This window comes from Sorex fumeus, unplaced genomic scaffold (genome assembly GCF_029834395.1).
Source record: "Sorex fumeus unplaced genomic scaffold, SorFum_2.1 ptg000029l, whole genome shotgun sequence".
Taxonomy (NCBI): domain Eukaryota; kingdom Metazoa; phylum Chordata; class Mammalia; order Eulipotyphla; family Soricidae; genus Sorex; species Sorex fumeus.
The window spans coordinates 17,080,897-17,108,100 of NW_026606086.1; positions in this window are offsets into that span (position 1 = coordinate 17,080,897).

The window sequence follows — 27,204 nt, forward strand, 5'->3', positions numbered from 1 at the left end:
CCCCACAGTGCCCCCCACCGTCCCTGGGGCTGGCTCAGTCCTGCTTCTCCCTCAGGCGACTGGCGGGGGAGCCTCTCACTCTAACTGCCCCGAACTCTCACACCCGGCAGAAGCCACCCACGAGCCACCAGACGCCTAACTAGGCAGCTCCGGGCACCCAGGAAAGCTTGCCTGCCTGGACGCTAGCAATGCCCCCCACAGGGGGAGGGGCCAGCCTGCCACAGGACCAGCTCGAACACACCAGGCGCAGGACAGCAGGAGAGTCTAGAGGAAACGGAGACCCAGACCCCTCCTGCTTACGAAACAGAGACACAGAGACACAGAGACGCGGGGACAGAGAGACACGCAGAGGCAGATATATGCAGAGACAGAGACACAGATGCCACAGGGACGTGGGGACAGAGAGATACACAGAAACAGGTACACACACAGACAGACAGACTCAGATGCAGTAAGTGAGACTCTGGTCTCCCCCGACCCAAGGACACGACCCCAGGTCACGCCTCAGCTCCAGGAACTTCTATGACTGAACAACGCTGAGCCCTCCTGGCCTCAGCCCAGACGCCTCGCAATGGATTCCGGTTTTACAGCTGTAAAAACAAGCAGGAGTGTGTGTGTGTGTGTGTGTGAGAGAGAGAGAGAGAGAGAGAGAGAGAGAGAGAGAGAGAGAGAGAGAAAGGAAGGAAAAGAGAGAGTAGAGAGGGGAGTCAGCTTTCCTGCCTGCAGTGGCTGCCCGCTCTGGGGGTCTGAGGCGTGGTGGGCGCTGCTCTGGGTCTGGAGCAATGGCTGGTTCTGGGGTGAGGAAGGTGCTGACCATGCTGTCCAGGCCATCACCCTCCACTGATTAGGCAACAGTGGAGCCCCCAGTCTTTGCTTCAGTCCCTGCTGGCTTGGGGGCTGGGGGGCTGGAGACAGTGCCCCCACCTGCACATCTGGAGGAGTTTGTACAGCCCGAGGTCTGGAGAGTGGGCCAGGTGGCAGGGGGGTGCTCAGAGATTCCTCAGGGGACTCCCCCGGGGCCAGCACCCTGTGACAGCCTCGCCAGGACACCAACTTTCCAGCCCTAGTTCTGTGATGGGGGTCACTGACCAGCGTCTACGGGGGTCTGCGTGGGTCCTGGCCCCCAGCTCGGGGTGCGGGTGTGCAGAGCGCCCTGAGCTCAGCCCCAGCCTGCAGCCAAGCCCAAGATGCCCTCCGGGGTCAGGTGCAGCTGAGCAGGGGCTGCGATCCCACCCAGCATCCCAGCTCAGTCACCCCACGCCCCGAAGCCCGCCTCCTCCCTGCCACGCGGCCTCTATCCAGCTGCACCAGTGGGGTCTTTGAGGGACAGGAGAACAGCTGAGGACTGAGGCCAGCGCCTGACACAGGTTGGGTGCTGTGGGATCCCCATTAAGGTGCAGGTGTTCAGGGACCCCCGCAAGGGGCGGGGAGCCTGGGGAAGTGGAAGTGGTTGCCAGGCGGCTCTGTCCCCAGGGAAGACCCGCCCAAACACGTGGCCCCAGGCACAGCCCCACCCCTGATACGGCCCTGTCCCCACACTTGACCCTCCCCTGCGCAAGCCCCACCCCCAGCATGGCGCAGCCCCGACACAGCCACACCCCTGTGAAAAGCCCCATCCTTAAAACAGCCATGCCCCAAGCAAGGCCCCACCCCCGGTACAGCCAAGCCCAGGCAAGCCCCGCCCTCCATACGAACTCCGCCCCCACTTTCTCAGTGGGCCCAGACTCACTGTCCCTGCACCCAAGAGTGGGCCCCCCCACTGGCCTGGTGCTCACGTCAAGGCAGAACCCCAGCCCCAGCCCGAGTCCAGCCCCACTCACTGCCCCCTGTCTGCATGCCCCTGCGCCCCTCCCTGCTGATGCCAGTCCCCTGCACCCTGCACCCCACACCTCGCACCCCTGTCTGCCCAGCACAGTGTCCCACCCACCACGTGACACCCCTGTGTGGCCCAGCCCGGTCCTGGCGTCCCCACGGCTGGTGCTCTCCTGGCCGTGTCCCTGCACAGACTCCGGGGGTGCAGGTCGGGGAACAGAATCCGCAGCCGGGCCAGAGGGTCAGTGAGGGCAGTTGAGGGGGCGAGCAGGCTCCAGGGGGAGGCCACGGGGCAGTGCCTCCTGGCCGCAAGCCCAGACTGTCCTGTGCTCCCGCCCTCTCTCTGGCCGTAACTTGGCCCGCCAGGCCAGTGGAGTTGGGGGAGAAGGCCACTGCCCACACAGTCCCCCAAACAGGGACACCGCCACAGTTCCTTCCTGGAGAACAAGTCCTTGTCCCGGCACGCAGGCACATGAGCACCCCGGACTGCCTTACCTGGGCTGGGGCCGGGCTCTGCGTGGCCAAAGTGGGTTCCGGGTGGGCCGGGCTGGAGCCTGGAGTGGCTGTTACCAGCAGGGGCCTGAGGGTCTCAGAGTCGCAGCTGCACCCTGATGAGAAAAAGAACATTTGGTTGGGGCTGGCTGAAACTCCCACAGTGGGGAGGGCGTTTGCCTTGCACGCAGCCGGCCCAGGTTCGATTCCCAGCATCTCATATGGTCCTCTGAGCACCGCCAGGAGTAATTCCTGAGTACAGAGCCAGGAGGAACCCCTGAGCATCGCTGGGTGTGATCCATTTCATTTTTTTTTTCATTTCATCATCCTGTTATTCGTCGATTGCCTCGAGCAGGCCCCAGTAACGTCTCTTTCATCCTTGCCCTGAGATTATATTCAAGGCTATTTAGGAGAATGAGACCCATCATTGTTACTGGTATTTGGCATATTTGGTACGCCACGGGGAGTTTGCCAGACTCTGCCCTGTGGGCAGGCTACATTCGATAGCCTGCAAGTTTGTCCAAAGTAGGAATAAGACAATAAGATGTCATAAAAAAAAGGTTTGTTAAGATGTCGCGCGGCCGCAAATGCGGCCGCGCAGTTCCGGGATCTGGCTTTTATAGTCTCTGAGTCTTGGCAGTGCAGTCTCTGCCCCCGCGCCTGGGTGTTCCTTCCCGGAGTCCCTTGGAGGGGAGCGGGTTGAGCTTTCCTCCCCGCCCCGACCAGGGCTACGGCAGCCGAAGACCTCCAGGACCAGCCACCACCATGCTGAGACCACTCTCCGCACACATGAAGGTACTGGCAGAGGGACAAAGCCACGCGGGTTCCGGGGATGAGACCTCCAAGCCTACTCGAATTGGAGTCGAGCATCTTCCACCCAGATCCTCCAAATTCCAGTAGGCGGGGGTCACACCCACCACCTGGCCCCCTGGCGCCGTGTAATCCCATCAGCGGGTGTGATCCAAAAAGAAAAAAAAAGAAGAACATTTGGTTGGTTGGTTTCAGGGTTTTTTCTGTATTGGTGGGGAGGGAGGGGGGTGGGCGCGCCCAGCAGTTCTCAGGGCTTATTCCTGGCTCTGCACTCAGAAATTACTCCTGGAGGGCTGGGGGGCACATGAGGTGCCCAGGACCCGACTGGCACATGCCCCTCCCCACTCACTGTTGCTCTGGCCCCAGGGAAACACCCTTTGTAAGAACCCGGACCGCAGGTCCATGCAGGGGACCCCGGCCCCGACAGGGCTCTCCCCCCGCCCCCTCTGACCTCGACCCCCACGCGTCCCTCTGCCTGTCCGTCCCGCCCTCTGCAGTAGGCACTTGGTTCTTCCAGGGGACCCCACAGTAGTGGGGACACAGAGCCACCCCAGTGGGACGGAGCCAGCCTGCTGCATGCCAGCATGTGTCCACCCTGCACCCATACGGCCCCTCCTGGGAAGCTTCTCCCTACCCGAACTCTCCGGCGGGTCCCACGGGCTGTGACCCTGACACCCCCACCCTGGGCTGCTGCAGGGGGGGCGTGCAGACGAGGCACGGGTGGGGCGGGTCCTGGGAAGCCCATCCCACCTGGGCCATGCCCCACTCCCTGACACCCCAGGGCCCCCTGCCATCCACACCACCCCCGGAACCCCGCCCCCTCCCCAGCCTATTTCTGGGGTCTCCCACCCCGCGGGCTTCCCCAGCAGCCCCTGCACCCCGACTCCCGGCCAGAAGGACCCCAGGGCCGGCCCTGACAGACTGAGTTCCCCAGGCTCACGGGCGAAACCCACCCATCTGTCCCCTGTGGGGGCCAAGATGCAGCCGTGCCCTCACCTCGCCAGGGCTGGGCTGCAGAGGTGACCGACCTGCCCTGCCCACGACGGCCTCCTGAAGGCCCCCCAGCCCCACAGCATGAGGTGGGGTGCCGGGAGGAATCCTCCTTGCAAAGTACCCTCTGGGGCTGGCACACGCCAGGAGCACTAGGCCCCCCCCCGTGTACCCACAGCCGTGGATACTCCCTCACACCTCACCGAATGGGGGCCCCAGTGGAACTCGAGGGGGGACACGCGACTGTCCTGCCTCGATTCTGTGAATGGCCCAGTGTCCCTGGGGGGCTTTGGAGCCCCGACACCCCACCCCGGTCCAGAGACACGGGCCCTCCCACAACCACCCGGGGCCCAGCGGCCAAGCCAACTTGTGTGTGTGAGTGATGTGCTAAATACTAAGCGAGCTCAGTGCTGCCAGGTGGGGCTGTGGTAAGCTCACCTGTGACCCAAGTCTCCACCCAGCACAACACCCAGAAGCACCTAGCACAGCACCCAGAAGCACCTAGCACCGCACCCAGCACAGCACCCAGCAGCAATCCCAGGAAACTGTGCACCTGGCCCACAGCTCCATCCATCCAGACCCTGGGGAGCCACCTTGGTGTGGGGACCCGCTCGTCCCCCTGGCGTCCCTCTCTTATCACAGCCCTGACTCCTCTGCCTGGCCCAGGCTGACACGGGACCAACACTAACCTGGCGGCTCGCTCCCACAGACAACGCCTCAGCCGCCCCCTCCCGCCGTCTCCGCAAAGTAATGTGGGTTTGATTATTCTGGCATCTGTGGGAGTCGGTGACAATTGGAGACTCGCGCTCGGTGCCCGCCGCTCCCGCGCGCGGTAATAATACACGCGCCCTCACCACTGTGCGGCCCCCCCGGGGAAGGCTTATGTAATTTATGTGTCTCGCTGCTTAAAGCTGCACCAGGCCTGTAATTTGGGAAGCAATTTTCCCCCAAGGTCGGGGAAGCTCGGGAGGGCGGCGGGGGAGGGGCAGGCATGTGACCCAGGCCGGCCACAGAGCAGGGACCCCGGAACCCTGTGCCGCAGACACAGCTCCGGGCTCCCGGCCCACGTCCCCTGACTGTCCTGGCTCCTGGCCGGGCAGGGGGTCACGGGGGGGTAGGGGAGAGAGAAGCATCACACGAACGCAGGCCTGCTCCTCTGTGGGGACTGCGCCACCCTGAGGGACCAGCCGGCAGATGGACGTGGTGGGCGGGCGGGTGCTGGCACCAGGCGAGGGCCACCCAGCCCTGCGGGCACTTGTAGAGGCGCGATGGGAGGGGCCAGCGAGGTGGAGACTTCTGACCACGGGAACGTCCCTCCCCTGGCCCTCACCCAGGCGCCTGAGCTGGGGCTTGGCTGTGGGTGCTGGTGAGGCCCAGCGGCAACGTGGGGCCCCAGGCAGTCCCCACCCTGGCCTCCTGGCCTCTGCCGCAGCTGTGTCGGGGACGCACCTCGCGCTGTGATGCAGTGACCAGCAGGGCAGGACCGGAAACAGGGAGAGGCCGGTCACAGCCTGAAACGCCGAGCGCAGAGCCCAGAGCCTGTCTGCCTGGTCTGTCCTCAGCCACCGGCCACCTCTCAGGCCACCCTCGACCCATCTTCCACCCTGGCCATGCCTCCCACCTGTTCCTGAATCTCCCCCTCGCTGCCACCCTCCACCTCCATGGCAGGAGGAAGAGCTGGGGGCGCTCAGGGGGATGGACAGGAGGACGGGGATTCCTCACACACCCTGGCCCTGAGTAGGCGTCACTTCCTGTCCCAGCTGCCAGGGGTCAGGACCCACCATCACGGCTCATGACAGCAAAAGCAAGAGGCGTCGGCTTCTAAAATGCAGGGGAGCAGGACGGTCTGCAGGTTCCCCGGCCGCCACCCCTACTGCCTGAGCACGGCCACTGGTCTGCACTGAGCTGCTTCCAGAAGGTTCTCTGGCTGCAGGGCCTGGGGTCTGTTTGAGCCCCGAACCCTGGCCAGAGGCTGCCTGCGGCTCCCATGCGCCCCACGCTGGGCCAGACGCCCCTCAGAGTGGAAGTGGTGGGTGGAGGAGCCCCGGCCCCCCATGAACACCCCGCTCTCCTGTGGGTACGGAGGCCTCCCCAGCTGGCCTTGGAGCTCTGGGTCCCTCCTCTGGCCAGGCAGTCAGGGGAGTGGGGTCAGCAGTGCTGGGGGGAGCACCGGGGGTCTCACTCGAGGCCTTGAGCTGGCCAGGCTGGTGGGCAGCCCTGAGTGGCCCCCCGTCCAGACCCGGCCTGGCCACTGCCCCTCCTCTCCCTGGCTGCCCGCCAGTGTCCATCCAGGCTTGGCCCACACCCAACTCAGGTCACATGCTTTACCAGCTCAGGTCACATGCTGGACACTGCCTGCATCTTGGTGGGCGGCACAGCTTGGTCAGCATCCCTGAGGGGAGATCAGCGAGCCCAGGGCAGCAGGCAGGGTGCGCCAGAGGGCTCTCAGGCCTCTCCCTGGTTCCCAGGATGGGCCCCAGGATGGGCCCGGGCCGCAGGGCCAGTGGGCAAGCGTAAGTTCAAGGGAGGCTGCCCTGAGGGTCACAGGACCCCCGTCCTGTCCCTGTGGGGGTCAGAGCCCCCCGTTCTGTCCCCACTATCTGCACCTGCAGCACCTCCAGAGTGACCCCCGGGCCTCGGAGGGGACAGAGCTCCTGCTGGAGACAGCGAAGACATTCCCGAGATGACAGGGAGCCCCGTCCTGGGTACTCACCCGGCACCCACCCACAGTCAACATCGGGGCTCCCAGCCACAGGTGAGGGGTCCAGGCTGGACCTTGAGACTCAGTCCCCAGGGTCTGGGAGGGCAGCAGGCAGGGCCGGGGGGTGGGGCGTGGGGGTCATGGGAGGCCGTGAGGGGCCATGGAGGTTCGTGGGGGGCTGTGGGGGCCGTGGGGGTTGTGGGGGACCTTGGGGGCCGTGGGGAGCCTTAAGGGGCCTGGGGGCCAGGGGGGACCTTGGGGGCCGGTGGGCTGTGGGAAGAGCTGCCTCAAGACTGTCTCGAGAGTGACTGCCAGGTCCGAGCCCCCAGAGCCATGGCCAACTCAGGCGCGGTGCCCGCCAGGTCGGCGCCATCTGCCGTGGACTGGCCACAGGGCACTAGCCCTGGACCACGTGCTCGTCCCCACCCGCATCCTGCAGGCACCCCCAGACTTGCCAAGTTCCAGGAAGGAGTGAGAGGACCGGCCGGAGAGGCCCTGACAAGGGGGGGGTGGGCAGGCCGGTGGCCGGCTGTCACCTGGCTCCGGACATGAGTCACGGCATGGGGGCGCGGTGAGGCCATCTGCCGTGAGAGCTGCCACGGGCCCCGAGGAGCTGCCCCTAGGGAGGGAGTGACGGGGGAGGGTCCCACCTGAAGCGGTGCAGGGCCGTGCTGCCTAGCCAAGGACAAACGCCCCGATGGCCACAGCATCAGGAGGGTCACTGTCATGGCCTGACCCCAGCCCTACTCCCCCGGCTCCCGTCAGGGGCTGCAGACAGCAGGGTCAGGTGGGGGGGGGTACAGTGAAGATGAGAAGCAGAGGGGCTGGGGAGGGCTGCAGAAGGGGAGGGGGCGGGGCCAAGGCCCACCCGAGCCCCCAGACTGGTCGGGCCCCCCAACACTCAGCCCTTGTTGGCCCCCTTGGCTCTCGCCCAGTGCGACTGCCCCGCCCAGCTCCCCTTGGCCTCCCCCTGCTCCCCACTTCCCTTCCTGCCCATCTCCTCCCCGTGCCGACTGGATCCCCTCCGTGCCATCCGGGGCTCTGATGCCCCGACACCCACCTCCTCCTGCCCTGTGGGCCCCTGGGGTCCAGTCGCTGAGCATCCCTGCCGCTGCTCCTCAGGACACTGTAGCTGGCCCAGGGCTCAGAAAGCAACTTGAACCCGGGAGGTTTTCAGGGGACTAAGGTCTCAGTGAGGCGAGGGGCCAGGACAGTCGCAGTGGGGGACACGGGGCAGGAGAGGACAGTGGGGGACAGTGAGGCACACGGGGCAGTGGGGGACATGGCAGGGATGGGTGTGGGGGACAGTGCGGGAGGGCATGGGGCTCACCTGCCACCCATCAGAGCCCCCATCCGGGCATCGGGGGGGGGCGGCCATGGCTGGGGGTGCCGAGAGCAGCCACGAGGCATGGACTCGGCAGGGAGGTTGGGCAGGTGCTAGCCTGCCCTGGTCGGGGATGGTGGCCCTGGGGGCAGGGTCTCCCCAGGGCCCGCACAAGGTTGGCCTGGACATCGAACCCCCACTGCTGACCCTGCGGAGGCCGGCCCGGGCACGTAGGCCACCTGCACCAGGAGCTGGGACAGACCTTTGTCCCACAGAGCCCAGCCCACCTGCCCTGCCTGGGGTCCCCCTCCTGCTCCCCTGAGAGGCGCTGGGTGGCTGGGGAGGGTTGCGGGGGCCCGGGGCGGTCCTTCCGCCCTTTGTGACTGCAACACCCAGGCTCAGGGCTGGACTCAGCAACAGGAATCAACCCGGACCCGTGTGCTTTTGGGCAGAGTGGGCGGGGCGGGGCCCTCTGGGGTGAGGCGATGGGTCTGTGGGCTGAGTCTTGGTGCCCGGAGACCCCCGCTGGGGAGGCGAGGGGGCACTGGGGTCTGGGGGACCTGTTGGACCTTCATGGCCCCAGCAGAAGAGGGGACAGAGAGCGCAGACCACAGGCCCCTGTCCCCGCAGGGGAGACAAAGGGGAAGGGACTGTGGGGGCTAGGGGGCTGTGTCCACACTCTGAAACGTTACGGGGTCTCGTTACTGAGCAGCAGGCCCAGGGGAGCCCCCATCCGGGCATCAGGGGGGGCGGTCATGGCTGGGGGTGCCGAGAGCAGCCATGAGGCATGGGGACGGAAGGGCACGGCCACAAGGGCAGCTCGGCCTGGCAGATGGGCGTCCCCAGGAGCCCGCACCCCGCTGCCCTGCTCCCTGCTGGCCGGCCGGACGCAGCTGCCCTGCCACACGTGCCAGAGGACAGGGGAAGGAGAGCAGAGGGACAGCTGGTGACAGGCGGGCCCAGCCCTGCCCGAGCGGGGCCCAGAGAGCATAGGTCGAGGGAAGCAAAGGGTTAACCGATACCCTGGGGACCCTCGGACTTGGGAAAGCCCCGCCTGGTGTGGAGTGCCACCGCCCACATTATTGTCCCCCCCAGGGTCCTGCGCCAGGATGAGACTCTGCCAGCAACAGGGTCGGGGGTCCTGGGCCCACTGCATCAGTCTGACCTCCGGAAAGAGTTGGGACAGGTCAGCCCCGGAAGGTCACTTCTGTGCCCTGAGCAGCCCAGCAGCTACTCGAGTCCAGGCCCAGGAACCGTCCTTCTGGGCTCTCTAGTGCTCTAGTGCTCCTAGAGTCCGGTGGTCAGTGCGGCCTGTGTCCAGTGAGTGGCCCTGTGTCCAGTGCTCTTGAGACCCAGTGGGCAGTGTCCCCTGTCCAGCGCTGCCTGAGTCCTGGAAGGCAGACTCCCTGCTGGAGAGAGGACCCGAGTCTGTCCCTGACCAGTTGCCAGACACCCCAGGGCCCCCCAGCTGGGCAGGCAGTGCCTGCAGTCCTGGAACGCAGGGCCGGGCTCAGCTGTGGGCGCGCACGCGTGCAAGCTCCTTGAGGGGATGCAGCCACCTTTGGCCCATGCACAGGCTGGCGGGAGGGATGACAGCGTGGCCTGACCGTGCCCCGGCCAGCCAGACCCCGTGAGAGGCCAGGGAGGCCCCGGCTCCTGCCGGCTGCTCCGCATTTATTTCAGGAAGTCGTGGAATCTCCTTGCCAGCCCGAAAGGACCCTGTTATTTTGCTCTTTAAAATATTTCAGCACCAAATTGGCTCTTGATCGATTTAAAAATAAACCCAGCTGCAACATTCCACCCGGGGAGGCAGCCGGCACCAAAACCAGCCACGGAGTCTCATTCACGGGAACACCCAGGGGAGACTCAGCCGTGGACAGGGGCGGCGGGGGGGCGGGGGGGAAGGGGGCGGGCCCAGGATGAGGACCCCGGGGGGAGGGGGCCAGGCGGCGCTGTCCTGGGTGCCAGGCCCCGGGGAGCTGCCCACTCAGCCGGGTGGCCAGGAGAAGATGCCGTCCACTCCGGGGCTCCCCATTAGGGCCCCACGGAGGGCGGAAGGTCCCAGTGCTCACCAGAGGGAACAGCCACTGTGTCTGGGGTCAGCTGACGCCAGCGTCCCCCACCACAGGGAGGCCAGGAGTGGCGGGATCCCCTGCCTCGACGAACACTCCCCGGAGCTGAGGCCTGGATGTGTACTTCCGGCAAGCAGCCACCCGGGGCTCACCCGGCTGTCAGAATTTCCCGGGACTCCCAGCAGTGATCCCCAGGGACCCCCATGCCCCCTCCTGCCCTGGCACCCGCCCCCACGGCCCACCCATGATGCACCCCGTCCCCTCCTGGGCCTGCAGAAGCAGCGTCCCAGGACCCCCGTCACCTCCCACGGGGCTGTGGCCCAGCTCCAAGATGCCCCTTCATTTGGAGGCAGCTGACAGAGTGAGAGGGAGAGAGAGAGATCCCCAAGGTCCTCCCAAGCCGTCCCTGCCGGGCTCCGTGGCCCGGCCACCCAGGCCTCCCGCGTCCCCACTCTGCTCTCGCGTGCAGCCCAGTCAAACCCCTCCTGGCCGCAGAGCCGAGTCACCCCCAAACCTCTCTCCTGCCGCCCAGCAGACCCCGGAAACAGGCGTCACGCAGCCCCCGTCCCCGTGCCCTATGGCTCAGGGCACCCGGACAGCAGTGGCGTCTGGGACAGCTGTGCTGGAAGGGGGTCCCGGAGTCTCTCTGCGAGGCCCGCAGGCTTCCAGGGGACACAGCGCCAGAGCCACCCTCCGCCTGGACCTGCTGCCCTGACTTGGTCCCCCAGGAGAGGGTGGCCAGATCACCCAGGGGACACCAGGCAGGAGGGCCTCCCGACTGCCATAGCGGCTGCTCCAGGCTGCTCCGAGGGCAGAGCTGGGTATAGGCCCTGGCAGGAGGCTCCGTGGACATGACCCCACGATGGGCGGGGACACCTCCTGAGGCTCCTGCCGGCGAGAGCTGCCCGGGGATCCCAGGGCCAGCTCCACTCTCTCAGACCCTGCGGCAGAGAACCCTGGACCCCCGGCAGGAATGCAGCAACTGCAGCGCCACGCCCAGATGGCACCTGGAATCCTGCCACGCCAGTCACGGGGCCACAGGGCCACCAAGCCACACCCTCGAGTCCCGGCCGGACATCAGGCCACGGCCAGGCGCTGCACCATGCCGCCTCCACCAGCACCAGGAGAGCCCGGTACCGCAGGGAGTCCAGCAGAGCACAGGGCCTCCCTTAGGGCTGGGGGGACACCCTCAAGGCCCTGCCACACCCGGCGCCCGACCCAGCGTCACCCACGCTGGGGAGAAGCAGAGACACCAGCTGGGGGTGGCCCACGCGCCTGCCCAGGGGCCCAGCTGGAGGCCACTCTGGGACACGGGGCCCAGAACCCGCCCCAGCTGCACGTCCCAGATGCCCTGGACCCCGGTGAAGGCGCCCGGGCACCTCGGGGCAGCAGAGCGGCTGTCTTGGCAAGGTCCCGGTTATGATTCTGTCATTATCACAGCGAGACATATTCGCGGCGGAAAATTTAGAAACTACACATATGCAAAAAGAAGAAGAAAATAAAAATAACACAAAATCCCACTAGCCCGAAATAACTCCCGCTCAGGCTGCAAGCTCGCCTCGCCCCCCTGCACCCCTGCCACCTCGCCACCCGCACCCCTGCCGCCTGTCCCTTCACAATCCTGCCGGCTCAAGGCCCCACCCCTGCTCCTCGCCCCCACCCCCTGCCACCTCGACCCCGACCCCTGCTGTCTCACCCCTACCCCCAATTCCTCTGCCTTGCCCCCCGCACCCCTGCCGCCTCACCCCTCTCGCCTCACCCCTTGCATCCCTGCTGCCTCAACCCTCGCACCTCTGCTGTCTCACCCCTACCCTGTGCCACCTCGACCCTGACCCTTGCTGCCTCACCCTCCAACTCCACTGCCTCGCCCCCGCACCCCTGCCACCTCGCCACCCACACCCCTGCTGCCTGGCCCTTCACACCCCTGCCGTGTCAAACCCCCACCCCAGCTCCTCGCCCCCACCCCCTGCCACCTCGCCCCCGACCCCTGCTGTCTCACCCCTACCCCCTGATCCCACTGCCTCGTCCCCCGCACCCCTGCCGCCTCACCCCTCGCACCCCTGCTGCCTCACCCCTACCCTGTGTCACCTCAGCCCCTGACCCTTGCTGCCTCACCCACTGACCCCACTGCCTCGCCACCCGCACCCCTGCTGCCTGGCCCTTCACACCCCTGCTGGGTCAAACTCCCACCCCTGCTCCTCGCCCCTACCCCCTGCCACCTCGCCCCCCGACCCCCACTGTCTCACCCCTACCCCCTGACCCCACTGCCTCATCCCCTGAATCCCTGCCGCCTCGCACCCACACCCCTGCTGTTTCACCCCTCGCACCCCTGCTATCTCACCCCTACCCCGTGCCACCTCGACCACTGACCCTTGCTGCCTCAACCTCTGACCCCACTGCCTCGCCCCCCTGCACCCCTGCCGCCTCGCCACCCGCGCCCCTGCTGTCTGGCCCTTCACACCCCTTCTGGCTCAAACCCCCACCCCAGCTCCTCGCCCCCACCCCCTGCCACCTCGCCCCCGACCCCTGCTGTCTCACCCCTACTCCCTGATCCCACTGCCTCGTCCCCTGCACCCCTGCCGCCTCACCCCTCGCACCCCTGCTGTCTCACCCCTACCCCATGCCACCTCGACCCCTGACCCTTGCTGCCCCACCCTCCGACCACACTGCCTCGCCCCCGCACCTCTGCTGCCCCCTGCACCCCTGCCACCTCAACCCCCGACTCCCACTTCTGCCCCCCCCCACACTGCCTTGCCCCCATATCACAGGTACTGCATCAGTGCCCCAGGAAGCACCGGTGTCAGCAGCGAGGCAGGGAGGGGGTGTGCATGAGGGTTGTACCCCAGAACCAGCACGTGGAGGACGGGACACACCCCTGCGAACGGAATAAGGAACTGGCCTCAGACCTGGTCTCTCTGACCCAAATCCCACAGCATCAGAACTGCTGTCCCCTATGGACACTTGACACGCCCAGAGCCTGAGGGCCTGGGTGGACACAGGGGCCTGGAGAACCCCCAGCTCCGGGCTCAAGACGGAGCCTGATGTGAGAGTGTCTGGGCCCTGGGGTGTCTCAGGGGTGATGGTGGGGTGGCAGGACCAGCAGAAAGAAGCCAGTGCCCTAACCTCACTCCCGCCATGCAGAGTGACCGGGAGCATCAGACAGTAGAGCCTGGTGCCGCCCACCTCTGGCACCGGGCGCCTCCACGCCAGAGAAAGCCTGGAGCCCATCCCCGGCGGCTATAGGACAAGGGGGTCAGCCCTTGGGCTCTCCCCCCTGCTAGCCACTCCAGCTACCTGCTGCCAGGACAAGAGGAACTGGGACTCCTCCCTGTGCCTGCCTGGCCCCTGCCTGGCCTGACAGGCCATGACCCCAGGCTGGCCGGGGCTCTGCATACAGAGACTACAGGGCCTGCAGGCGGCTGTGGTCAGCACAGGTGGCCTCTCCCGGACACTGAGGAGGGGGTGGGTTATGACCAGGGGCACTGGGGGCCCTCCAAGCCCAGCCCCCGCTCTGCTACCGAGAAAGAGGGGGGCAGGGGGCCAGCGCCATGGCAGGGCCCCAACTCAGCCAGCCCGTCTCATGGCTGACCACGGCCAGAGGCACAGGGACAGAGAGGGGACCGCGAGGAGCCGACCTGGGTTCCATCCCGACATCCCGATGGTCCCCAAGCCGTCCCCAGAGTGACTCCTGAATGCAGAGGCAAGAGTCACCCCTGAGCATCGCCGGGTGTGGCCCAAACCCCCAAAACCGAAGAAATTTGGGATGTGAAGACTGGGGTTCTTAAGTTGAGAGGGCTGGGGAGCCGAGGCCCCCCTGGGGCATCCCTGGCCTGTCGAGGCCATGATGGTCCCACATGCTTGGGGCTGAGGGCGTGAGGCGCGTCCTGGCCCAGATGGGGTGGGATGGGGGCTGGGGGCAGCAGGGAGCGACCCCTGCCGGCCGGCGCCAGGTGACCGCAAGGAGGGCTTGGAGTCCAGCTCTGGGCAGTGACCGGGGTGCAGACGCTGAGGTTCAAGGGCCTCATCTGCCCAACAAGTCCTGGCAACTCTGTTTCTGTTCGCTTGTTTTCAGGAAGGCGGTTTGGGCCGTGGGGCACTCTGGACCTCACGGTGCTGGGGTCGGCGGGCCGGCCAGGGGGCACCTACCCACACTCCACGCCTGCCTCCCACCCGGCCTCTCTCAGACACGCAGATCCCCGGAACAAGAGCGTGTGTGGGTGTGAGGGTCAGAGGGCAGGGGGCACCGACCCCACCACCAGGACGCCCACGGACAGGCCCCGGGAACAAACGGCTGATGTGAGAGGAAGCAGAATCTCTCCCGGTGTGGGAACCTTCCTGGCTCCAGCCCACAGGCACACACACCTACACAAGGCCACACGCCCCCCCCCCACAGCCCACACACACCCCCACAGGCCCTCACATGCCTCCACAGCTCCCCCCACACTCCCAAGGCTCACACGCCCCCACAGCCCACACATGCCCCATGGCCCTGTGAAAGCCAAAACCCTGCTCTTCCATCTGACACAGGCCCCCACGGGTGGCCCCGAGGCGCCTCTCAGGGAGGGAGGAAAAGAAACAGCTCCAGCCCGGTCATGCTCCCCGACTCCGTCAGACCCAGGCGAGCCTTTCTCCCGTGGTTGCACATGCAGAGACACAAGCACGCACACACACACGCACACACGCACACACGCACGCTCCTGCGTGACCCTGCACACCCTTGGAGCTGGGCTCCCGGGGATGAGCGTGACGTGTCGGAGCCCAGTAGTGCCATGTGACGGGAGATGGAGCCTGGCAGGTCCAGGTGTGTGTGGGGAGGGACCCCCCCACAACCCGTGTGCCGTGCAGGGTCAGCCCCGCCAGCCCAGGCCCGTGTCCACCCCAGCAGGATGCCCTGGCCCGGCCCGGAGCTGCACCGCAGCCCAGCTGGGGACTGCTGTAGACAGACGCCTCTAGTGACGGAACGACGGGAGTGACAGGGGTGAGGGGCTGGGGAGGCTGGGCAGGTGTGTCTGGGGTCCAGGCTGTTCGCCCTGAGGGGTCTAGGGGTGCTTGTCCCCAAGGTTAGGTCAGGCACAACTCCCAATCGGGAGAGCCCCTGAGCCCCCACCTGGGCCCCCTGCAGGGAATAGCGGCCCCCCACCCCCTGGCCCCGGCACTACGACCCACACTGATCCCTGTCGGGGCGCTCTGGCTCTAACCAGCTTTAAATTGAATCACGACGAAATCATCAGAATAAAAAGAAACCAAGTTCCAGCCTTTCAATTCCAGCACTGGAGGAAAAAAAAAAAAAGAAAGAAAGAAAAGTTATACATTTCATAATGGCCTTCTACCCCATAATGAACAGGAAAAATAAATTAGATTCCAAGCTAAGGGTATATTTATGCAATTTCATTATGTGCCCATGAGCAAACTTGGTTTTCACCAAGATAAAAATGAGCTCTCAGAAACACTCACGCTAAATAAATGGAGTGATTTAGCAGCTTGGCGGGACGCGGAGGGGGACCAAGGCCAGCGTCGAACACAGCAATGCGGAGAGGGACACGCTCGGGCGGCAGCCCACGGCGGCCGGCCACCCACGTCCCCGCGGCACCGGGCCTTCAGTGACCCCCGCAGACGGGACCCCCGAACCCCACACCATGCACCACCTGGTCCAAGCCACCCCCCACACCTCCCTGCCTCCTTTTCAGAAACTTCTGGGTCCTGCTCCCGGGAGTTACGCAGCCCTGAATGGCCCTGCCCTGGAGTTTCCCCACCCCACAGGGGGCCTGCCCTAGCCCCCACGTGTCCATGACGAGCGGCGTCCCCTCTGACCAAGGCGGGCACCAAGCCCACAGGATGCAAATACGGTTTCCTCGGGGCCTGAGCGGTAGCACAGCCGGGACAGCCCTTCACTGCACGCGGCCAACTTGGATTCGATCCCTGGCACCCCACATGGTCCCTCAGGCCCCATCAGGCGTGACCCCTGAGCAGAGCCAGGAGTGATGCCTGAGCACAGAATCGGGAGTTAGCCCTGAGCATAGAGCCGGGAGGGAGTCCTGAGCACAGAGCCAGGAGTAATCCCTGAGCACAGAGCCGCAAGTCAGCCCTGAGCACAGAGCCAGGAGTGAGTCCTGAGCACAAAGCTGGGAGTCAGCACTGAGCACAGAGCCAGGAGTGATTCCTGAGTACAAAGCCGGGAGTCAGCCCTGAGCAAAGAACCAGGAGTCAGCCCTAAGCAGTCAATATGGCCCAAACCTGCCCCCTCAACAAAACAAAACACAACCGATCGGTCCATCAGGATGAAAGATGGAGCCGGTCGCACCCAGCACCCAGCAGCTGAGGGGCAGATATCTCAGGCGAGGCGGGTACAGCGCCTGTGTCCTGGGGCTGGGCACCAGGGCTACCCCAGACCCCACAGGGGTCCCACCACCGCAGAACCTGGAGGGGCCCAGCCCTCCGAGTCTCCCCACCCCGGGCACCCATCCTGCCAGCTGCCCGGCTGGGCGCTCAGTGCCGTCCTCCTGTAGACCCCTGCAGCGAGGACAGACGGGCGGGAAAGGGGGGGTGCCAGGCCGAAGGAAGGTGGTGGCAGGAGCAGCCCTGCCCCCCAGCCCTCCTGGAGCTCGGGCCGCCCCTCCCCTCCGCAGAGCTGGGTCAGGCTGGGGAGAGCACCCCCTTTAGCTCCTGACCGTGGGCACCAGCAACTGCCAAGAAAACCCAGGAAATGGGGCGGCCCCAGCCCCCGCCCCTCAGGAGCTGCTTGGGAGCCCTGAGGGGGTGGGAGGAGGGAAGGCAGTGAGAAACACCGAGAAACGAGAAACGTCTCGCTGGGGCAGCCCCTGCACCCACCTGCCGCCTCCTGGGCACGAGCGCCCGGCCTGCGCCCTCCATCCGTCTGCACCCCCCTGGCCGCCCCCGCCCGCTTACATAACTGGGTCCTTCCTCACCCCCAGCCCCCCCTGGACGTGGGGGTGTAACATCTGCTGGTGCCGCTCCTCTCCGAGAATGCCTCCCCCACACACCCGCACCCCAAACTCAGACGCTCTCACCCTCCCCCGGGCAGCAAGGCTGGAAAATCACAAGGAATGAGTCTGCCTCCGAGCACCACGGGCCGAGCAGCACCCCAGCAGCCGCCAAGCACTGTGGGATGAGCAGCCCCCAGCAGCCACCGAGCACCGCAGGCCGAGCACCGCAGGCCAAGCAGCCCCACACACAGCCGCCGAGCACTGTGGGCCAAGCAGCCTCCCCAGACAGACGCCAGGCACAGGGCACTGGGCACCTCCTCTTGCCCCTTTCTCTGTGGTGGGCTCAGGGATGCGCAAGGCCCCCCGGCTGGGGAGATGTGAGGGTTCACGTGGGGAGCCCCTCTAGGGGAGGGGCCCCTGTGCTCTCCTCACCCCTCCCTGCGAAGGGGCCGTGACAGGAGAGGGCCAGGCCAGCCTCAGAGGCCACCCAGGGCCAGGCCACCTCACTCCCTGAGCCGACACCTCCAGGGTCCAGGTCGGGCTCCCAAACTCTAGCCAACCTCAGCAGCAGGGACACATGGGCTCTTGCCTTCTAGAACTTTCCAGACAAGGGGGGAAGTGCAGTCTCGTCCTCAGAGACTGCTGCACCCCCTTCCTGGGACCAGCTCAGATACCAGGTCTACACAGCAGCTCCGGGACCTCGGGTTCCCATGTGGGTCCCGCCGAGCACCTGATGTGCAGACGTAGACAGACATGCACACAGCTGCTCATGCACACACGTGTGTACACACACATGTGCCCTGAGTTCACTTGTACACACATGCACAGCCCACATATGCACACACACAACCACTCCTGAACAACATACACACCGATGCATGCACACACATACACACATATGTGCATGTATGTAGCCTGTGCACGTGATGTGCACAAACACAGTGCTCGTGTGTGCATGCACACAGCAGACATGCATGCAGAATTCATTCACAAACCCCATGTGCACACCTGTGATCACACACACGCACACATGCTCACTCTCATGCCTGCTCAGCCTCGCTCATCCCACACGGCAACCAAATGATAAATGCGTGTCTGTATGCATGCAGGTCGGCACATGTGTGCACTTGTGTTCATGTCTGTACCTACGTCTGCATGTGTCCCACGGGAACATATCCCATTCCCCAGGGGCTGTGCTGCCGGCCGCAGCCGGGGCTAGAGAGGCCGTCTCTGGGGACGCGTCCCAGAGCAGGGGCCCAGCTCAGGCGGGCCATGGGTGCCAGCCCTCGGATGTGGATGAGTCTGTGCTGCAGGCGGGAGGGCTGCACCTGCAGTGGACCCCCACAGGGACCTGGGGGAGACGGTGCTGGGAGGCGCAGCCCGGGACCCCCTCACAGGGGGACCTCACGGGATCACCAGAAGACAGGCCTGGAAAGCCCTCACAGGACCCTGCTTCCCCTGACCCACAGCAGCACGAGCTCACACAGGAGCCACAGAAGGAGCAAGGGGGGCACCCGCAGGCCCCAGCGTAGGTCCCGTGAATCACCAGCCCCTCCCACCCCCACCCCCATGCTGCGATGCAAGGTGGACGCCCCCCCCACCCTGCCATGGGCAGCTGCCTCGGTTCCCTCAGCCACTATCCACAGCCCGGGGCTGTGTGCAGGGCCCACATGGCCCTGGGGAGCCCTGACGGGCAGGAGAGACCACCCTGCCCTGCCCACCCCACCCCAAGGCCAGCCCCAGAGGCCGCCGTGCATGGATCAGTAGGACAGAATGTTCCAGGTATGGGGGGGAGGGGGCACTGCCCCCTCTCTCCGCCTCACTTCAACACTCAGGAGTCCAGGGAGGCGGGGGGGCCACTGGCTAAGGGGCCCCAGTTCCCTCCCCTCTGTGTGCCCCTGCAGGGGGGCGAGGGGGTGGGCCCATCACATGGCCTTGGCCACACAGACCACTGCCCTGCAGAGGAGGCACAGGGTCAGCCTCACAGGGTCTCGCTCACGGACAGAGCCGTTTCCCAGGAAAACACACACCCATACACACACGTGCACACAAGCACACACTCACCACAGCAGCACACATGCACACGTGAGCACGAGTACGTAATACACAATCATGCACGATCACAGGACGTGTGTGCATGAACCCCGGTGGGCGCACGCGTGTATGCATATGCACGCGTGTTGGCGAGCACACCGAGAACTTGGAAACAGCCTTCAGGCAGAACATGGGCACCCACAGGCCTCGGCCCCCCACTGGGGTTCTACTCTGGGGTCTCCTCTCTTCCTGGGCGCCACACGCAGGAACCTAAGCACGTGGCTCAGAGACCGCTGCCCAGTCAGGCCCCCAGGCCATCACCCAACACCCACACTGAGACCAGCGGGGAAGAGAAACGGGCAAGTAAGTCCTGGAGCTTGCACGCTAGGGCAAACCTGGGTTGGAGGCAGCTCTCGGGGAGTCCCCTGAGCAGGACGGGGGAGGGGGTGGAGCAGCAACGACAGGAGAAAGCTGAGCGCAGACGAGGAGAGAATATCCAGGACGGCCACACGCTCACGCCGTGTTCGCCTCTCGAGCTTCACGGGACATGCTGGCGGAGGTGCTGCACGCGCTGTGGTAACTTGTGGAACAACTCAGGAGACAGTGGGGCGGGTGAAGGCGGGTGGACGAGTGGTCAGGAAGATGAAAGGGGGAACGGAGGGGGAAGTCAGAGGAGAGATGGATGCATGAACCGTGAGCCAACGGAGAAGTCTGCGGAGGCTGAGTGGGCGGCCGACGTGCACCTGAAACTGCACCAAAAAAAAAATGTAGCAAAGCACAGCCCAGGCCTTGGAGCCCTGAGAACGGGCCCCTCTGCAGTTCAGAACTCCTCAAACCCTGGAACAGACGTATCTGGAGCTCGGCCCCGGCCGACAAAGCTTCTGCAATGACAGGAATGTTCTGGACCCGTGTCAGGCCATCTAACTGCCACTGGCCACAGCGGCTGCTAAGGACCGAGGCGTGACTAGTATGGCCCAAGCATCCTCTTTCAACCTCCGCGCGGAGCGGCCCAGGCAAACCACAGCACTGGTCCTGTGTGCGCGGCGACTGGAGCAGATGGCAGGCACGGCGTGTGACACGCTGGTGCCAGTATCACCATTTCCTCCACCTTCTGATTTCCGAGTAAGAAGGGATTCAACAGCCTGGTGCTCCCAGGGCAGACGCCAGGATTCCGGGGTCCAGACCCCAGGCACCAGCCTTCTGGAGAGACCCCTCGGCTCAGCGGCACAGGTTGGGGTAATCAGGAAGCTTCTCAGGAGACAGACGTGGGGGCTGCCAGTGCAGAGCCGATGGCCAGTGACGACGTCGCGAGACCCAGCGATCCTGGGCGGGACCTAAGCTGTGTGAGCTGAGACTTCAACAGAGCGGTTTATCACGTTCTCCAGGCCCGCAGGGAGGGGCAAGGAAGCCCCCAAGAAGTTCAGGACAGGACCAGCCACCACCCGGCTGCAGAGCCCCTCGGCCCAGCCACGGTCACCTGAGACACCCCCGGCAGGAGGGTCTGCCTGTTTGGGGCCTGCATCTCCAGGGCTGACACGGACCCGCCGGGCACAGCCTGGGAGGTACCTGTCGTCTGCTCCCAGCCTGTGCTCTAGTTTGTGCTGATTCCCGGGTCGCACCTGCCCCTGCCCCGCAGGGCTCTGGGGCATTTGCATAAACTCAAGTAGACATTTCTTACTGCGCCAACACAACAGGAAGGCAACCGCCACGTATGCGGCCATCCTGGGTTCAACCCCCAGCCCCTCACGTGCCCAACCCCGAGCTCTGCCAGGAGAGACCCCTGAGCACAGAGCCAGGAGTCAGCCTGAGCACCATCACATGTGGCCTCAAAAACAAGCAAACCAAAAAAGGTGAAAATTTCTCACGGCTGGTTCTTTTACCTGTTCCTGGGGTTCTCCTGCTCTGACATTCATTTATTGAATTATCTTACTGCTGACCACGGTCTTGTCTCTAACTGATTCTTGGGGTTTCCACTCCCCCTTCTATCCTCCGTACAGATGGAGCCTGGCCTCATTCTGTTCCTCGTCCGGCCCGTGCCTGCTGGAGCAGGCAGCGCTGGGGCTTCCTTGTTGGTCTTTGCTGTACTGTTTGCACCAGAAAAAAAGCAAGTCCTCCAATGTGAGGCCATGGTCATGGTTAGGGCACGCCCACCCACTCCCACCGGGAGGGAGGGGGCTGGGCCGCGCCCGGCATCCAGCGGTGGGAGGGGCCACCCAGCACTGTTGTTGCGAGGTGGGAGTAAGCCAGGGTTCGTGCCGGCCCCATCCTGATGCTGAATCCCGTGGGATCCGTCTCCCGGCCCCTGCACGGCAACTGTCCTCACGGCGTCACACCTGAGGCTGCGCCATCCAAGCATGCTTGCGCGAATGGACACAGGACACAGGGACGCCTGGGCTGACTCCCCCCAGGTCTGTCTGGGTTCTGCGCCCACTCACCAGCGACTGGCCTGCAGCCGGGAGGTGGAGCCTGTACCATCTCTGCCCCAGCCGTTCTCACGTCCTGAAAAGTAGAAGGATGGTTCTCATCCCTCCCAGTTGCTGGAACAGTCCGGTTCAGCTCCCCCTGCATCACACGGGGCTGCTTGTTTAGGGTAAATTCCTTTCTTCTTACAGCCTTTGCATCTCCCGCGTCACCGCTGTCCTTTGGGCCTGCATGGTGTTCATGCGTGGGTCCTCATCGTGGTCTGCAAACACGAGCGCCTGCCTCTGCCTCCTGCCTTCGCGCCTTTGTCCTCCCCTAGGAGCCGTGTTCGGGGCCTGCTGCCCTCCAGCTCTCTTGCCAACAGCGTCTCGAAGCCAACAGACGACGTCTCTGCCACGCTTCTGCCTTGGCGTGTCCTGGGCCGTGTCCTCCCTCAGTTGGCTCACCAGACTCCCACATGTCATCCCGGGTCTGAAATGCCAAGGGCCACTGGCGGACGGCTGTGACGGGCCTCAGGGAGGGGGTCTTTGTGCTGGGACACGGAGAGCGTCACTTCAGGGGCCGCAGCCGCCTCCAGGCCGGCCTCTCCTTGCAGGGTACAAGGCTCAGAGGAGGGAGGACCTGCCCAGGGACTGTAGTGGCCAGCAACGCCCCCCTCGGGTGCCCACTTCAGGCACGTCCAGGCCAGCGCAAGCGGAAGGCGGTGACACCTCGATTCCTTCAGCTCTGAAATGGTGCAGAGCCACGAAGCGGAATTGCAAAGCAGCCAACGCAGCCTCCTAGCCAGCAGATGGCCTAGCGCCTGGACCCCAGAGAACACGAGCCGAGTCTTCCCAGGGAGGCTAGGCTGGGACCACGGAGCTTAGTAGGGACGGGGCAGCCAGAAGCACCCGATCCACGGCCAGACCTCACCAGGCTGCCCAGATAGGAGATCGTCCCACCCTGGAGCTCCCGGACACCTCAAGACTCCACCACACTGTCACCCCAAAGCTGATGGGGGGAGCCTGAACAGTAACACACGGAGGCTCACACCGACCAGCCAGCTGGGCCTTAGGCCAGGACGTTAGTCACTGGAGTGAGATGTGACGATCCCCACAGACCGACAGACTGATCCGGGGTCCGATCCATCCATTTGTCTTTGTGTCACAACAAACGGTGGGAAGTCAATTAGCCGGTGCCTACAGGGGGCGGGGTGGGGAGCTGGGGGCACTGGCGCTGGGCTTGCCACAGACAGGAGCGCCTGAAACCACTGAATTATGAGCAACTTGGTAAATCAAGGTGTGGACAATAAAAAAATAAAATCTAAACAAGCCATTCATGAATAACTAACTAAATGAATAACTGAAGCACCCGGTGGCCTCGGGGCAGTGGGCAGCTGTGACCGACTGACCGCCCAATCACACCAGACTTCAGTGACCACAACGCCACTGACACAGTAGCAAGCAAGCTGGTGGGGAGCGCTGCACTGGAGAGTCAAAGGGATAGAATGTAACAGAATTCCGGAGCAGGAAAGGAGCAGGAAACGCTTTAGAAGCTCCCCTTAGGGCCGGGACAGGAGGGTCTGCCAGGAAGAGTGGAGAATGGTTTCCCGGTGTCACTGGCCACCAGGCAGAGGAGCCCAGCCCCACCAACACCACCGGGCCCCCAGCCCTGATGGGGTGACAGCTGGAACCCAAAGAACGACCTGGGGGGGGGTGGAGGCAGGAACATAGGCAGATGGAGGCCGCCCCCTGCTGCCGCTGGGCCACACGTACTGGAGGGGACAGAGAGGATGGACACGGTTGCAGGGGAGGCCGGGACGACGGCAGGCACGGGGCAGAGCAGGGAGGCGGGGGAGGCTGGCGCTGGAGGTGGGGACGTGACTGACGGTGGCAGTGGTGGCTGCGTGGTGGGTCTGGGAGTGGGGGAGGGGTACGGTGGCACTGGCGGGAATGGAGGGGGCGGAAGCACGGGGTCCCCGGAGCAGAGGACGCGATGGAGAAGGCGGGTGGGGCTGGCCGTGAGGGGGCACACAGGCTGCTCTCGGGGGACGCGGGGACCGCGCTGTTGACACGCGTGTGGTGAGTGACGGGAGTGGGCCGTGCGCACATCGGCGGGGGTGGAGAGGAAACAAAATATACGAACGAGGGATGATGCGGAACGAGCCCTTACTTAAAGCACTCGGGCTAATTTAACATCTTTGTAAGCCAGGAAAAAATATGAACCAGACAGAAACGACTGGCAAAATATTTACTGACAAAAGGCAAAGCAAGGAAATATTTGAGACGCTACAGCAAAAGCCAGGAAACTACCGGGGGGGGGGGGGCGGGCGTGGGGAGGCATCTTCCCCCCCCTTCCCGGGCCCTCAGCAGCCACGGGCAGCCCTGCTGAGTCCCAAGCCCTGCTGAGTCCCAAGCCCCGGCCTTGCGCGGGACATAGGCCACAGCGCAGGAACAGGGGGGCTGCGCCCGACAGCAGGTGAGGGGGTCCGAGCAGGACCATGGAGGGCGGGTCTGGCTGCAGTGATGGTGCCATCCAGTCGAGGGGGGCAGAATCCCTGGGCCCGCCACACACTCCCAAGGGCAGACCCTGGTGGTGAAACGGTGCCACGACGGGACCTTGGGGGCCCACACCCACCAAGATTGCACTCAGGGACCCCGTCTGGGAGGGGAAGACGAGGGGGCCTGTGGAGACGGCAGCCGGTAGTGAGCAGGAAGGGAGCAGAGCAGCCCCACCATCCCTCCCTGGCACAGAACACTCCCGAAGGCCTGGGGGGTGGGGCCGGGATGAGGGTGGGTGCGGGTGGCCTCCCTCTGACGGGGAATGGGGCTGGCCCGGAGCCCCCACGCAGCAGGGGCACAGGCCGCAGGCACCGCTCATCACTCATCCTCCCGAAGGTGCTCCTGGAGCACACAGGACTCATCTGCATTGCTCTGCCTGGAGCACTGTTCAACAGAGCAGTCGGTGCTTAATGACCTTCAGGTGAGGGACAGGCAATGGTGGGGAAGGGAGAGGAGGGAGGGAGGAAGAAAGAAAGGGAGGGAGGGAGGGAGGGGGAGGGGGAGGGAGGGAGAGAGGGAGGAGGAGGGAGGGAGGGAAGGAGGGAGGAAGGGAGGAAGGGAGGAAGTGAGGAAGGAAGGAAGGAAGGAAGGAAGGGAGGGAGGGAGGGAGGAAAGAAGGAAGGAAGAGAGGGAGGGACGGAGGAAGAAAAGAATGAAGGAAGGAAGGAGGGAGAGAGGGAGGAGGGAGGGGGAGGGAGGAAGGAAGGAAAGAATGAAGGAAGGAGGGAGAGAGAGAGGAGGGAGGGGGAGGGAGGGAGGAAGGAAAGAATGAAGGAAGGAGGGAGAGAGGGAGGAGGGGGAGGGAGGGAGGGAGGGAGGGAGGAAGGAAGGAAGGAAGAAAAGGAGGAAGGGGGGAAGGGAGGAAGGGAGGTGGATGGATGGGGATGGAGGGTGGGTGGGCAAGGGGGAGACGCCCCCTGTTGCATTTCCGACATACCATGTTCCAGGCAGTGGCAGGTGAAAGAAGGATGGATGGATGAGTGAGTGGAAGGATGGATGGACGAACAGAGGGGTGGAGGAATGATGGTGGATGGAGAGAGGGGTGGGTGAGAGACAGGTGAGTAGGTGGATGGATGGGGATGGGGTGTGGGTTGGGGAGAGTGAGACGCCCCCTGGTGCATTTTCGACATACCGTGTTCCAGGCAGTAGCCCCCCACACTCCCCATCCTGAGACCAGACATGCTGGCCCTGCACCTGGAAGGCCCCTGGGCTGAAGGATGCTGAGACCGCCAGGCACACGCGGCACTCTCCAACCTCAGAGCAGGCTCTGGAGGGTTCTGGAGGGTTCTGGGAGCAGGATGGGGCTGTGGGGCTATGGGTGGAGCTCTAGGTGGTTTTGGGGTCACTCTGGGGCGGTCAGGAGGGGGGAGGGGCAGAGGGGAAGGTGAGTGGGTGGGGTGTATGAAGGGGCGGAGCTGGGTGGGCGGGGTGAGGGAGAGCGGGCGGGGCCGGGAGTAGGCGGGGCGCTGGAGGGGCTGGTCGAGAGTTGGGGAGCATGTGGAGGGGTGTGGCTGATAGGCGGGGCTGTGAGGGGCGGAGCCGGGAGTGGGCAGGGTTGTGGAGGGGCGGAGCTGCGGGGGCGTGGCATGGGCGGGGCTCCCAGCCAGGCTCAGGATTGGGTAAATTTGGCTCCTGCTGGCAGAGCCTCTGAGAGCCCTTTTTCAGGGTGTGGCTCAGCCCTGGCTTGAGGATGTTGGAGCCGGGAGTCCAGAGTCGGGGCATGTTTGTGAGGCAGGAGGCAGCCCTGATGCAGAGCCGTCCCTGTCATCACTGTCCGCCGGAGTGTGCCCTGGCTGCAGTCCCCACCAACAGCGCCCCAGCAGCCCCCAGCTGGCCATCTGAATCGGCTGACCTATCCTGTCCACAGGGGATCGAGCATGCCCAGTTCAGCCTCGCAGGTGAGGGCGACGCAGGACAGCAGGGTCCCAGCTGCACCTTGTCTCCCCTAGGTGCCTCTGAGGAGCCAACTACAATGGCTTCCAGGGGAAACTGAGGCTCGGGGGGGCGACACATGACCCCAGAACCACACATCTGCACAGAGGTAAGCTCAAATCAGCTCCAGCCTTGAGGGCCAAACCCTCCTGTTCCAAGCAAACCCCCAGGGTTCCCAAAGGCACCCTCAATGCTCAGGGCTGGGCTGGGGTCCAGGGGGCAGCTCCAGAAAGCTTTGCTTCCACTCATGAAACCCCCAAGCCCTTCTGGGGGCCCCAAGTTTAGCTCACTGCGGGCCTCGGAGGGTAGGCTGCCATCACAAGCCAGCGGAAAGCAGCTGGGGGGACCCGGCCCCCCAGGTTCACTGTTGCCACCAACTCCAACAGAGCCCCTCCCCCAGTTCCCAAACCCAGACGGGTCTGCTGAGGCCCCTGGGGAGAGGGAGGGGAGACGGGCCTCTCTGCGGAGAGCCTGCAGTGCCGCGAGGCCCCGTGGAGTCCCCGAGCCCCCCACGTGCTGAGGTGTCATCCCAGGAGACGCATGTGTGACTCCAGAGCACTGCAGGGACCCCGCAAGCACCACACTCACCACGTGACCCCATCACCACGTCAGCCACAGAGGCAAAGCAGAACGGAGAAGACAGAGGCTACCTCGGGACTCAAGCGCTGGGCTGGTGGCCACAGCCAGGCGGGAGTCCACGGCACAGCCTCTAGCCCACAGCCACATAAGGGTCCACGAAGCGCAGGGTCACGCACACCTGGGGATCTGGCCCGGCCTGTGCCAGCCCTGCCCTGGACACCCCAAGGCAGCCTGGGGTCCTCCCGCTCCCCCTGGCCTCCAGCACCACCTGGACAGGCAGGGACTCCGCAAGGGACGGTCCCGGCTCCCAGGCTGCTCCCCACTCCCGACTGCACCCCACCAGGCTCCCTTGCGGGCGAGTGGTCGTCCCGGCAGCTCACACAGTCCCAGCCTTGCCCACGCAGGGCTCTCGTGTGTGGGAGGGCTGGGGCAGGTTGTCCAAATAACAATAATTCAACTTCAAGGCGAAAAATGAAATGACGAAACTCAGGCTGGCTGGCATCAGTAGTGGGCAGCCTGGCCCACCGAGGACGCAGGAGCGTTCGTGAAGGTC